A 4,960-nucleotide genomic window follows, 5' to 3' on the forward strand; every position below is an offset into this window, starting at 1 on the left:
GCAGTTATTCATGCACTCAAGGAATGGAGGCATTTTCTACTTGTAAATCGATGTGAGATATATACGGATCACAAAAGCCTCAAATACATTTTTACGCAGCCAGAACTAAATTTACGGCAACACCGCTGGTTAGAATTGGTAAAGGATTACAATGTGGGTATCCATTACCATCCAGGGAAAGCAAACGTAGTGGCCGATGCCCTGAGTCGGAACCCCAGCTCCAACGGGAACTATCTGCACAGCTTGAGGCCCGAATTCCATCAAGAATTTGTCAAGCTCAACTTGATAATGGTAGCAGAAGGCACCATATCAAACTTGGAAATACAACCACACCTTGTGGAGAAAATTAAAGAGGCTCAGTCCGGTCACCCCAGCATTGAAGGAATTAAAAGGAAGTTGAGTATGGGCAAGGCCTCGGAATTCGTCATAGACAATGAAGGAATATTATGGTACGGAGAAAGGCTATGCCTGCCAAACATAGAAGACCTTAAACAGCAAGTTTTAACTGAAGCACACACCACTCCATATTCGATCCACCCTGGAGGAACCAAAATGTATAAGGATATTCAGGAAAGATTTTGGTGGCACGGTATGAAGAGGGACATAGCCGCTTTCATTGCATGTTGCGACTCATGTCAACGCATAAAAGCCGAACATCAGAGACCAGCCGGACTACTGCAACCTAACAAAATACCTGAGTGGAAATGGGATGAAATAGGGATGGATTTTATTGTCGGATTACCCCGGTCACGACACGGGAATGATGCCATATGGGTCATCACTGACAGGTTGACCAAAGTAGCACACTTTATTCCAGTAAAGACAACCTACACCACTCAGAGGCTTGCCAGGATTTATCTTTCCCGCATAGTCTGTCTGCACGGTGTCCCGAAGACTATAATTTCCGACAGAGGCACTCAGTTCGTCTCAAGATTTTGGGAGCAATTACAACAGGCTCTGGGAACCCAACTAGCCTTCAGTACCGCATACCATCCACAAACTGATGGACAAACAGAACGCGTAAACCAGGTTTTAGAAGACATGCTGAGAGCATGTGTCCTCACCTATGGAACCAGTTGGGAGGACAGCCTGCCATATGCCGAGTTCGCATACAACAACAGTTACCAGACCAGCCTGCAAATGGCTCCTTTCGAAGCCCTATACGGAAGGAGATGTCGTACCCCGTTAAATTGGTCAGAGACCGGAGACAGCCGCATCTTCGGACCAGATATGCTCAGAGAAGCCGAGGAAAAAGTCAAGCTAATCAGGGACCGACTTAAGACCGCTCAAAGTCGACAGAAAAGTTATTATGACCAGAAACATCGTAGGGTCAGCTTCGAACCCGGTGAATTCGTATACTTGAGAGTATCCCCGATGAGAGGATTGCAACGGTTTAAGATTAAAGGAAAATTAGCACCAAGATTCATTGGACCATTTTGCATAGTGGCACGAAGAGGCACTGTAGCCTACCAGCTAGACTTACCCGAAGACTTGTCCGACATTCACGACATGTTCCACGTCTCTCAGTTAAGGAAGCGCGTAAGCAACCCAGAGAAACAAGTAGCTCATGAGAACATTGACGTACAGCCAGACCTCACTTATCGAGACGTCCCATAAGAATATTAGAGGAGTCTGAAAGGAGAACCCGACAGAAAACCATCAAGTTTTTCAAAGTCCAGTGGAGCAATCACACCGACAGTGAAGCAACTTGGGAAAGCGAGGATTTTCTTCGGACAGAGCATCCACACTTATTTAAGGATCAGCTGAAATCTCGGGGACGAGATTTTTCCTAAGGGGGTAGGTGTTGTGACACTCCAAAAATTTTATTTGGTTTTTATCAAAAGCTTTGTGGTTTTGAGGAGAGACTTTTGTTTTTTTAATTTTTTTTTCTTTTTCAGAAAAACCTTCCTCTTAAAAACCTCCTTTTGCCTTGGCAGGGATTTAATTTCTTTCAAACTTTGGTGGTTGATCTTTTGCAAACTTCTTCTCTGTTGGTTCTCTCTCAAAATTGTTTTGGGAGTTTAATTTTTTCTTTTAAAAAGAAACTCCATGAAAATTTGGGATTTTCATATCTTTGAAGCCACCCTTGGCTTTGTATTTTTGCCCATGAGATAAAACCCCTCCAAAACCTCCCCTCCCCCTTGTGATCAACCTAAATTATCTGTCCCAACTAATCCAAACTGGTTTTGGATTTTTATTCTAATTATTTTTCCCCAAATTCAATTCTGAAAATTATTTGGAGCCTGAGAGATTTTCAAAGCAAGTGCCCTATTGCATTTGAGAATTGACCTCAAACCAATTCTCCCGGATTGTCCTTAGCATCCATAACCCAGAACCATCTTGATCCACTCCTCCTCTTTTCAAAATTTTCAAAATTCAGTCTCTGCAAGTTTGGACCAGATTTGCCAAATTTGGTGAAATTCATATCTACACCCCTCCAAAAATTCCACCAAAAATCATGCAGCCTACTTGAGCAAGGAGAAGCCACTCCACCAAAAATCAGCTCAAGAAAAAATCATCAGAGGCCAATTTCATTCGGTCGAACACCTTGTGGGCACTGTTACTGTTCAAAGTTCAGAAAAATTCAGTTTCAGTGTCATCTTCAGTTTCGACAGTTTCAGTCACGCGGCCACAGTGCACTTGGCACGTTGCTCGCGGCCTGGCTTGCTTATCCAAAGCTTCACACGCGCACTTGGCGCGACCCTGGCGTTGGTGGCGCCCTGGCCCGCCTGCGCCGGCGTGTCTTGCGGCGGCCGGCTCCCCGTAACGGCCGACAGGGAGGAGAACGGCGGCGCAACGCCGTTCGGCACCGCCCAAATCCTCTGGTGGCTCCACGTGGCCTTCTCCCTGCCAGCGCACGCATGCGGCACCGTCGTCGTGGCGCAGCACGCACGGAGCGCGCTCTCTGCCGCCGACGGGCCCGCACCACCCCGTTCCGTCGAGCTCGCCCTTAACACCCAAACCCCGGCCAGCTTAGCACAAAAGCAGACCCATTGAACCTCCGTGATGACGCTCGACTCCCTAACCACCCCGACCGAGCACTGCGCCACCGTAATCGCTCGCCGGAAATCTCCGTTCACGGCAACCGCCTCGGGCCGCCTATATAAAGGTGCCCCGAGCTCACTCTCGTGCACGCAGCACCCCCACTACTCACCAACACCCCGCCAGGCCACTAGGGGGACCTCGAAGAGGTCTCCTTCCCCAGCTCCGGCCGCCCCGATCCGCCTCGGCCTCCAGCTCGATTCACTTCGGTGAGGCCACCTCCGGCGCCCAAACCTCGGCCGTAGCCCTCTCTTGCACCCAGTAATCTAACCCCCACCTCAATTTAATCTTTGCAGCCCTCTCCGACGAGCTCCATCCACGCCCGAACCACCGTCCGCCGGAGTTGAGACCGCCGTCGACGTGCTGCTCACCGGCGACCAACACCGCCACCCACTGTTGCGGAAGGACACGGTGAGCACATTGGTAACCTCTGATCCCCATGCCTCGCCGTGGATCGCCGCCGGCGACCACAGCAACTCTCGGGCGCCGACGAGCCTCGTCCCTCCCTTTTGAAAATTTAAACATGACAAGTGGGACCCGCTGTCAGCCTCTCTGTCCTTTCTAAACGAAGCGTTATCTGAAAACGCCTTCTGCCAAATACGTTTTCTCTTCGGGCTGGCGTAATCGCTACCGAAGCGTTTTCTGCTTTTATAAACTAGCCCCTGGAAATCTTCTGTTTCATTACAGATAAGTCCCTGGACAAAAACCCTTATAACTTTTAATCAGAAAAGTATTTTTGATTGATTCTTTTTCTGTTCTCTTTAAAATTTTGTCTAGTTTTTTATCAGATTTATTTAAAAAAATATTTGGTTTACCTTCTGTGCTCTCCTTGGTATTTACGTTAGCGCATGTATTTTCTTTAAACCATAGATACCGAAGGAGGTGACGGAGCCGCGAACTTCACCGAGCTAGGCTCCGACTACTCTGAACCAGGCAAGCATGTTTGAACTTTTGATATGATGAGTGTCTCGGCATGTTTTGCATTTAGTTAGTTTCATGGCATGTTGGTAAGCATACCGATGAACGTTATTTTATGTGATAATAAGGTGAGTGAGATCAATGATCCATACGTGGATGAATGTGAATATGAATGGCCATGTGTTGGTATGAGGATGGGTACGATGGCAGTGTTGTAGCATGCCAGTCTTACGCCAGACTATGTGACTTCAGTGTCAAACCATTTCGGTCCAGTACCTATCATTTCCTTCCTTGTACTACCACATGTTTTCCGCAAGGAATATGGTTTAGTAAGTTGCAAACCACTTTCGTGGTACACACCAAAGAGGAGAGGCCGTGATGATGGTTCCATGGCCCTGGATTAAAGCCAGTCATCCGGTCAGGGGGCATGGGTGTTTCCGGTTGGGACCGAGAGGGGGGCACCCCTTAGAGCGCGCGTATATAAATTTGATCCCATGCTATTCGAGATTGTGATCTCCCCGTCTCAAAAGTTTTTCTTGGACGATGACTAGGGTGATTCCTAGCATCGAGAGGTAGGATGGGTGTGTACCGGTTAGTTGTGTTTTCTTTCGAAATACCATAAACGGAACTAGTACTTCGTGACTACGGAAATCCGTTGACTGTGGGAAAAATTTTGTACAAACTCTGCAGAGTCATATATTCCTCCAAATCATCTCTTCCATGTCAAGTTTTGTTCCATCTGATCCTAATCAATTGTCAGCTTTGATGACAGAGACTCCGGTGAATCGCATGAGTGCTAAGTCCGATTGAATGATTATCCCTGTGGATGGACTAACCCGTTTATTCTCATGGTTTGAATGTTTATTATGAGTATTGTTTACTGGTGAATTTAAAGCCCTTTCTGTGATGTCGCTCAGACGTCCGACTGTGGCATTTCTTTTAAAAGCCCTTTATGTGATGTCGCTTAGACGTCCGATTGTGGCATTTCTTTTAAAAGCCC

Source organism: Triticum aestivum, chromosome 2B (genome assembly GCF_018294505.1).
Source record: "Triticum aestivum cultivar Chinese Spring chromosome 2B, IWGSC CS RefSeq v2.1, whole genome shotgun sequence".
Lineage (NCBI taxonomy): Eukaryota > Viridiplantae > Streptophyta > Magnoliopsida > Poales > Poaceae > Triticum > Triticum aestivum.